The sequence below is a fragment of the Berghia stephanieae genome, chromosome 1, assembly GCF_034508935.2.
Source record: "Berghia stephanieae isolate SIO BIC M18660-M18661 chromosome 1, UCSD_Bste_1.3, whole genome shotgun sequence".
NCBI classification, from domain to species: domain Eukaryota; kingdom Metazoa; phylum Mollusca; class Gastropoda; order Nudibranchia; family Aeolidiidae; genus Berghia; species Berghia stephanieae.
Genome location: NC_088360.1, coordinates 81285004 through 81294878, shown reverse-complemented (window position 1 = coordinate 81294878; position 9875 = coordinate 81285004). Strand labels below are relative to the sequence as shown.

Below are 9875 nucleotides of genomic sequence, written 5' to 3'. Positions count from 1 at the left end.
CGGGTTTCCAGTAGCATATGAAATAATTGTGTGAATAAAATGATAAAATAAACATATTGAGGAATCAAGGATTGCTGCTTCGAAAAATATCCATAACAAGTGTGATTATGAGTCTAAATAAACATTACAGATAACATAATATTATTGTGACAACTGCGACTTCCAGTCTAACATTTACATGTTGTAGTAACGAAGGATAAGTAAACAGATTAAACGCCTCTTTCTCATGACAGTGATAAAAATGTAGGTGTTTTCATGATAAAAAAAAAAGAAATCATAAAATTATGCCATTTACATTGTCGCTGTTAAACAAACATCGTTTTATTTGTTTCCTGATGATGGAACATATTATTTTACAGAGCTACGCGATTTTATGCGGAGTAATTTTACACCGACAATATGCTTTGAAAATCCATATTTCTGTTAATTTGAAAAATGATATCTAAGATAGATGTGATTGAAAATGGTGAGCTCACATCATTCATGACTAGTCGACAGGTTTAGGAATATAAAGGGTTATGACTAGACATTAAGCTACTTACAAATAAATATTGTGTTGCATTTATATTCGACTCCGATGTTCCTTTTTTTCCCTTTTAAAACCTTGCTGAAAGGTAGATTTTACTCCAAAATGAACTAATGTTAATACATGTTATATAGATCTATGTATTTAACTGTATTTTATTCTAATGACCAACAGCCTAACAAACAGGTTGTGAATTTATCAATGTGTTAAGGCAAAACCACTTACTACTAACCACAAATTCTTTAATTATGAATTCACTTATCCTTAAAATCTCGGTCACAACCCAGATGTTCTAAATCCTCGAATAGTATCGTGGTGTTTAACTACATTTTACTCTTGGTCGGAATGTGTCCGAATGTAGGATTGTCTTGTTTTCTATTTTAGTCATATTTCCACTCCATCACACTCTGCTTCTCCGAAACGAATAACAAAAAGTCGCCATGACCCGCTGATAACAACAATTGGCATTTGAAATAATTTCGATATAAATTTAAGGTAATCAAATTTGCAAACCCAAAATGCCTCCGCTCGCAACGTCGTCAGACATCGCAACTTCGGCTCTTTTTCTTTTCTGCCATGAAAGTTCCACATCCGTTTCTATTTTGTTCCATACATCTGAAATATCCAAGCTCAAGTGTACTGGCCATTAAATTGTTTTAAGACTTTATGGCGCGCAATGGGTTGAGTTTTTATTGTCATTTTCATTATTGTCATTGTTATCATTTCGGAACACCTAAGTTGTATTTGAATAGTTGTGTGTCATAGGATTTCTCTGTGTTTAAGATATGTTGGGATACTCTACATCAGTTAACACGGTTTGTATAAACAATAGAATTGATTTGAATTTTATGGTAGTTTTTTAAAAGGTCCTTGTTGGATAGACTATTCTAAGAATTCTTCTCAATTGAATATGTTGTATTTAGTGAGTGTGTATTTCATAGCGAGATCCTTTGCCTGTGCCTGGATGTGACTTTAAGGTAATATCAAAATAGGCACATCGATGGAATTGTGGAATCCTCTGTTCCCTATTTGAACTATCTAGTCCCCTTTGACTTTTCTTTGATGCTTTGAACTTCACACTACATCTTTTGTCCCAAATCGCGTTCGTTTTTACTGGCGCTGAAGTTTTGATATCGCTTTAAAACACATTAAAAAAAAACACAAAACAATTAATTGTTTAAGGCCACTCTTTTGGAATGTTCAAACCGAGCGGGTCTTTTGGGTCGGTATTATTAGTGGAGTCAGCCGTGTCATGCCAAACTAGTAGTCAATCAAATTGACCAGTTTCTTTGATGCTTTGAACTTCACACTACATCTTTTGTCCCAAATCGCGTTCGTTTTTACTGGCGCTGAAGTTTTGATATCGCTTTAAAACACATTAAAAAAAAAACACAAAACAATTAATTGTTTAAGGCCACTCTTTTGGAATGTTCAAACCGAGCGGGTCTTTTGGGTCGGTATTATTAGTGGAGTCAGCCGTGTCATGCCAAACTAGTAGTCAATCAAATTGACCAGTCATGGGAAACCCGAAACTTCGACGTTATAATTGATATGTCTTAGTTGATAAAGTTGAAGTTGAGGATATTAAACCTCATCATTGTTTCATTAGAAAAATTGATATAGGGATTATAATGAACATATTCATTTTAATGGAGGATTCTCGAGTTATCATAATACTGACATGCCGACCTGTGTCATTTCGTAAAACAATTTTGAGTTTAAATTTTTCAATGACCTTTTTTCAAAGTAAAATGGACACTAGTTGGCGAAATCTGAAGTAACTCGTGAAAAGGGTACAGTGATTTCAAATCAATTATGTAAAAATATGTAAGCATTCCTATTAAATTACATACAAGGTTTTAGCCTTTCACCGAAACCGTTTCTGAGCACTAAGTAGCCAGACCAACAAAATGCAAGCAGAGTTTATAAGTAATTTCAACCATTTTGTACCAATGAAATCCTTCAAAATTGGGGGACAGACACAGGTTGAGAAGGAAAGAGTAAAACAGTTACTGAACAGATTTATCTCCAAGCTTCACAAATCGTAATAAAAGATATCATAGATCAAAGTTCAATCGCAATACAGTATATTATGGTGTTTTATGAGATAAAATTTGAAGCCTCAATCGTGTAATTTGTCGGGTTAACGTAGTTGTCAATAAGCAAATTTAAATTTAAAAATCACGTAAAACAAGGCATTTCAATCTTATGCAGTTTAAGGGAAAATATTCATTCTCCTTAAATGAAAATTCCACCCGCGTTTCAAATTTTCTATTTTGTTTACAATTTTCAGCATCTAGTCCACATTTGACAAAATACCGTTTTTAATATTATAAATCGAACGTGATACGGACTATTTGAGGTAGTTGACATGTCTGATACAGGTAGATTGTCACCCTGTCACAGTAGCACCTTGTCTTGTTAGTGGCCAGGTGGGATGGCGGTATGCGAGCTAATTGTTCAGGCCAAGGGATGGACTAATGACATGCTTGAGTGACCCTGGCATGGCAATAAATCTCATCATAGCGTGCCAGTAGTAGACGGTCAGAGGCCAAAACAATACGCTACCCTCTAAACTGCTGTTAACTTGATAGTAATATAAACTAATTTTGTTGGCATGTTTATAGCAGACATTGTTTCATTCATAGACTCTAACTGTTATTATAGGGGCCATGTTTACTATCTCCGATCATTAACAGTTGAGTCTGGGAATGGAACATGATAAACATTATATAGAAGGTAATTGTAAACAACAGGAAATGTTGGCTTATGTCCAGATAAAAACAAAATGGTAATATAAAAAATGGAAATATTTATTTGATTCAGAATTTTCGTCATCAAATCATTATCATTTAAATTTTGATGAAAGAGTTTGTGCTATCGAAAATTCTAAGAAGCCCCGTTTGGGTTTGTGCCAAAGTGAAATTCTCGCTCAATATTGATCTAAAAATTGTAACATCCATAATAATATAATATGTATCACCTGAAACCGAGTTTGCCTTTTTCGTAGTTCTAATTCTAATTGTGAACGTTCCCCCAATAAAAAGTTCAGCCGATGGTTTTTAAATGATAATACTTAAACTTATGTTAAATTATGTTATATGAATTTTCTCAAATTAGCGATCCATCCCAATTTTACCATTTCATCTTATTTTATTTTTCAAATACCAAATATTTTCATAAGTCAATGATTGTCTTCTGATATAATCCAGTATCGATTAAGAGATCTCTGCTAATGAGAAGATACTGGTGCAATATTTGAATCCGAAAAAAAACAGTGTATGATGAGTCGGTGCCAGACAAAGTGAGAAGAAAATTTCAAAATAAAATTGACCTAAAATGTCAAGTTTTCTCTCATATCACGTGGATTGAAATTCAGACTTTCTGATTGTAGCACAGGCGGCATTTGTGGTGCCGTGCTAACCTCTTGACCTTCAGAAAAAGTCTACTAGTTCGAACCCTGGTCGAGGTATTGGGGAAATACGGCCTTGGGAAAGTTTGATTATGAACATATTTCAGTCATCACGAAGACAATCGTAGAATTTGAGCGTGTCAAACAATAATATTGTATTCGTATCCCACTCTAGGTGCACACATAATCAGGCCTGATAACCGGACACAATTATGGGCTTGTTTAAACGTTGATTTATTAGAGCATATTTTGCTTTGGTTTGAGATTATTTCCATTGCAACAACGAGCCCATAACAATTTATGTTATCAGACCTGCAAATAAGTATATGTCGATCCCATCGAATGAAACGGGCAAAGAGAATTGATTGAAAGATCAAGTTGCTCAAGGTTACAAACCCAAGTTTCATCTGAAGATCTAAAAAAGTGTGTATAGATAGTATGCGCTTGGCTGGCTAAGAAGCTCATAACATTGCCATCGGGAAGTATAACGGACCAACACACAAAACTATGTGTAACATTGAACGTTTATAATCTGGTTAATCCAGCTACGTGAGAATTACTCATAAATGCGGATGGCAAAAAACAACAACAAAGACCTGAGTGACGTCAACGTCAGTCTATCTATAAAACAGTGCCAGATAAAGCAGAATGAAAAATAATAAAAGCACACCCAGTCGAGGCGGGCTGACTTTTTGAGGTGTTTTTTTTTCCTTGTATTTTTCATTCTGCTTTGTCTGACACTGTCTCATGCACACTTTTCCAGCCCTTTATCTTACACCAATGCCTGACCCTTAATTTGTCACGTCAATTGTTAGCGACTGTTTCACCCGACAATGTAACAGATTGAGACGACTGGTCACAATTTTATTTTCAAAAATATTGTACACTCGTATAAATTACATTGTGTCATGCGTTGTGCAATTGGTTCAATGCGACGTGTATTTATTTGCAGGTCTGATAACCCAAATAATTATGGTCTCATTGTTGAAATGAAGATACTCACAAACCAAAGCAAATTATTGTCCATTACAATAATGTTAAAACAAGCCCTAATCGTGTTCGGTTATCACAGACCCGTTAATATGTGCGCCTAGATTAAATGTTAATTCTCTCCGACCAGAAATGCCTCGTCATAAACCGCAGGTTTTTCACTATATGAATACATACTATTTTATTGTTTGTTTATATTCTTATCTTTTTATATATTCATCTGCAAAAAATAGCTGACAGTTCAAAAAATAAAAATAGATAAATATGACACTCAATCATATTAATCTTTGTCGGGTCTCGTTTGAAATAGGAGAACAATTTTCATTTCATTATCAGAAAAATCGAAATGCTCAAAATTACAGGTATATTTCGCAATCCTTTATCATAATACAGTGACGTTTTCAAACAAAGCTGTTGCGAAATACGGTTCATTAATTACCATTGAGCTCGTGATCGGCTGTCAACGAAACACAGAAGACGACGGTATCAGATTTACGACTCGTGAGGTGATATCGACAGAGCATAGATTTATACCAATACAAATACAAGATGGAAAACGAACACACTCTTACGTGAACAACTAACTTGTCAGACAGAGCAGAAAGATTATTACAAAAAACAAAAACAAACCAAACCATAACATGCCTAACTGGGTATTGAACCTCAGACCTCTTTATATAATTATAGCGACAGAAAGAGAGACAGACAGGCAGAGAGAGAGAGAGAGAGAGAGAGAGAGAGAGAGAGAGAGAGAGAGAGAGAGAGAGAGAGAGAGAGAGAGGGTATGTATAGTTTCTTAAAGCAAAGCTAAAATTTCATTTTTCTGATCATTATTTTAAATTCCAAATTCCCTTTTTTTTTTTAATTTATGTGATTCATTCCGACATAATACCAAATTGACGGAGTGGGTCACAAACGTGCAAGTAGTATAAAATATTCGAGAGAAATGAATTGGTTTTCCCAGCACTACGCTAAGAATAGACGAAAGCTGTACAGTTGTTAAGTGTTTTTAGTAAATGAAGAAGAGGCACTTCATGAGCGAGAACTCGTACGTGTAGTTTTATTTCACTTTTTCATCTTCTCTCTCTCTCTCTCTCTCTCTCTCTCTCTCTCTCTCTCTCTCTCTCTCTCTCTCTCTCTCTCTCTATCTATCTATCTATCTATCTCTCTCTCCCTCTCTCTTTCTTTATTTCTTTCTTTCTTTCTCTATCTTTCATTTTTTCTTTCTCTCTCTGTAAGCATCCGCTTATACATCTCTAAATCCATCTATCTATCTATCTATCTATCTATCTATCTATCTATCTATCTATCTATCTATCTATCTATCTATCTATCTATCTATCTATCTATCGATCTATCTGTCTATTTGTATATTTATATTTTAGTTTCATTCCCCCTCATCAAAGACCCTTCCCCTCTCACCGTTTACTTGTCCTCTCATCGCTATCTCATCATTTTTGTTAGGGTAGCCTTAAAGTTAAACCGCAGGAATTCACAGTGACAAATTCTTATTCTTCTTCTTCTTCTTCTCCTCTTCTTCTTCTTCTTCTTCTCTCTCTCTCTCTCTCTCTCTCTCTCTCTCTCTCTCTCTCTCTCTCTCTTTCTCTTTTTCTTTCTTTCTCTCTCTCTCTCTCTCTCTCTCTCTCTCTCTCTCTCTCTCTCTGTGTGTGTGTGTATGTGTGTGTGTGTGTGTTGCAACATCAAACTTTGAAAATATACCTTATCAACCATTAACAGTAAACCTGATCTTTAAAGCGGACACAAATATAATAATATTCCCATATGCACACACACACACGCATTGTATTAAGGGGCGAGTTGGGTCTTTTCTAAAAAAATAATTACCTATATCGGGCGATTTTAATCATTCTGTATCGTCATTATAAGTTTAAAAAACAACATTTTTGGTCAAAAAATACATTATCTGTGTTGATACCCGTTATGCCACCTGATTTGGGGGTCTGGCATTAAAAATATATTAATAATCTTGTGGCACATTTTCCGCAAAAACTCATTAACAAATAACCTCCATATTCTTCCCTCTTAACATGGTAACATTTTGTGTCACCATAGAGAAGTTTTACAGGTTTAGCTTATGGGAATTTAAAATAGCAATGACTATGAAAAATGTTTTTTTCTCTTTTTGAGGAAAATTTTTGTTTAAAATCAAAGCCCTATCTCCACTGAGTAAAAATGTTTTTGAATTTTGAAAATCCATTCATAAATAAACAAGTTATGCAGTTTCAAAGGTGTCATTTATTTGGATGACCCGCAAAGAGGAAAAAAACGCGAAAATATGGGACGCTTTTTCGGCATTTTTTTTTTCGACCTTTGATTGTATCTTGCGTAATAAGTGGATTAAAAGATTGAAACTTGAAGAGCAAATTAGGATGGTGTTTTGTAAAATACGGGAAAAGTACTCGTCATATTCATATGAAATTTTACAAGCAAAAAGAAGAAATGTTCATGTATTACCTTGTCAGCGACAAAACCTCCACGCCCGGTAGTTTTAGAAATATTTTACTCCAAAGAGTAAAAATCTATTTTTAACGGTCTTCTGGTAATCGCACGAGTTTTTGTCGCTTGACATAATCTAAAATGACCTTTTTTCTAACTGTGTGCCAACTTTCAGTCATATTCATCAATAAACAGCGCCGTAATTAATTTTTGAAAATAGCATATACGAAACGGCTTCGTCCCATATTTTGACGCGAATTCGGGCACTTCGTAAGCGAAATAGAGGCCCAAAGATTTGTGCGGGATAGTCATTGCTAATTTAAAAAAGTTGCGAATCAAAATTTTATGACAAAATGGTGTTAAAATTTATAATTTGGAATATAAGTCAAAATATACATGCCCTATCAAAATAATCTCTCTATGGTGACATAATACATTATCTCTGTGATAACAGTGGACATTTTCAGACAATTTCATTTGGTAGATTCTGAGAAATATTTGACACAGTAACCTACACGCCTAGAAAAATGACATGTTGAAAAAATTGCAAAATAGCTTTCCGTTTTTCACAGTTTTCTTACTACCTACTACCCTTTTTCGACTGTGTGTTTCGTACCTTTATATTATATTTTGCGAAGTTGGACTTCAATAATATCATTTCCAAGATAATAATAAAATATTGTTTTCCACCAAAATCTCAACATAATTTTTTTGAAGGATTTTCCTAATAAATAGACCCGAATCGATCTCGTTATATCAGAGTTTTGCTAAAGAATCAAATATTACAGTTCGCATAACTATGTTCTGTTGTACAAAAATAATGAAATATAAAAATGGAAGTAGAGATCTTCAATTATACACGGTAACGACTCGATATTATAATATGACACGACTATGTTGGCGAATATGGACGGCCTAATGACACGAGAGAAACTAAGGTCTAAGGTAAGATGAGGTCATATGTGACGAATTGTCTCAAAACATGATTATTTTGAGTTGACTCAAAGGTTGAAAAAATTGAATTATTGTTTTTAAAAATTGATTGAATTGATGTGTTTTATTGAAAAGAGTTAACTCAGTTCTTTTTAAAAATTATGAAACAAAATTGAATATAACAGCTTTAAAAAAAAAAAAAGAACAAAATACCAAACACTGACCGTTTAGGGCTCAGACCCTTCTTCAGCCAATAAGAAAAACAATAAAAACATAAATACCTTACTGAAAAACCCTCGGTCTGCCGTTAATCTGGTTTTTATGCAATGTATTGATGTTTTTATTGATTTTGTTGTTGGCTGAAGAAGGGTTTTGAGCCCGAAACGATCCGTGTTTGGTATGTTGTTCGTTTTTTTAAGCTGTTATACTCATCTTTGTTTATTACTTTTACAGTCCACAACTACTAGCAGCTATCACTATGAGAAAGTTCGAAAAATTAAAAATTTTATTTTTCTGATCATCTTAACTTGAAATTTACATTTTGGTTACAGTTTTATCCCGACTTTAATACAAATCGGCCTGATGGATCACATTTATCAAAAACACGAGTTTTACTCACCTTTAAATGTGATGAATCCAACTAAATTGATAGACTAACTACACATGCACGCCGAGTTCGCTGTGAGAATATAACTATTGTCTACTTACATCTTTACAAAGAAATCTTCTGCACTCGAGGTATATTAACTATCTATCCTTTTGCTTTGTTAGAATTGTAAGTGGCTCTTTTAAGTCCGCATCCTTTCCCAACAATATAGACTAAGATGCACACGGAACATGGTTTGATTAATTCACGTAATATCAATAAGTGTGATCGGATGAAAAATTAATTTGAAATGTAATTGTATCTAATTGTATCCTGCAATTCTAATGTTATTTCCATGTAACATTAACCATTTTGATTAGAAATTTTTCAGTTTACTCTAATAATTCAAAATCTTCAGCCTTTATATTCAAGCGATATCCTCTAAATGTGCGCAAAGGGCTTTATATGGGGGTCCAAATCCAGCAGCAAATTGAAAATGTTGGTTGGCATGACATGAGGCGCTATGTGGTCTTGTGGTATGACACTTGCCTTCGAATCGGAAGGTCCTGGGTTTAAGTCCCTCTCTGAGAGGCGCATAGTAGAGTCCTTGAAAATGGCTCTTTACTCACATTTTCCACGTACTTAGGTGTAAAAGGAGTACATGGCCATTAACAGCGTTTATGTCTCGTCCTACATGTTAAGTATTGCTGTTGGTTAGAAATTGTTGTTTGAAACTCAACCCTTGTTGAGTACGTTTAGTGGATATTACGCCATATAAATGCTCGAGGTTTTTAAAATTTTATATAATTGTTTTTATCACATATTTTCCCGTTAGACAACGCTGTTATCGGCCAGAAACGAGAAAGCAAAGCGATTTTCCCAGGATTCAACTTTGCGTCGTCCACAGCGGGACTCTTACGACTGACCTAAAGGTCTGAAGGCAAGCTAAGCTAATTACTTTGAACTTACGA

General features: G+C 34.4%; 1 protein-coding gene across 5 annotated transcripts in view; it reads right to left on the bottom strand.

The window, feature by feature from the left end:
* LOC144958789 (uncharacterized) overlaps nt 1–9875 on the bottom strand; it is a 125737-nt gene that overhangs the window by 71539 nt on the left and 44323 nt on the right. Inside the window, exon 1 of one of the 5 annotated variants that reach the window (XM_078891009.1) lies at nt 8938–9030. The exons of the other annotated variants lie outside the window; for them this stretch is intronic. The gene's annotated coding sequence lies outside the window, so the exon portion shown is untranslated. Of the gene's footprint in view, nt 1–8937; nt 9031–9875 lie in introns of those variants that run through there. 5 annotated transcript variants of the gene reach the window in all.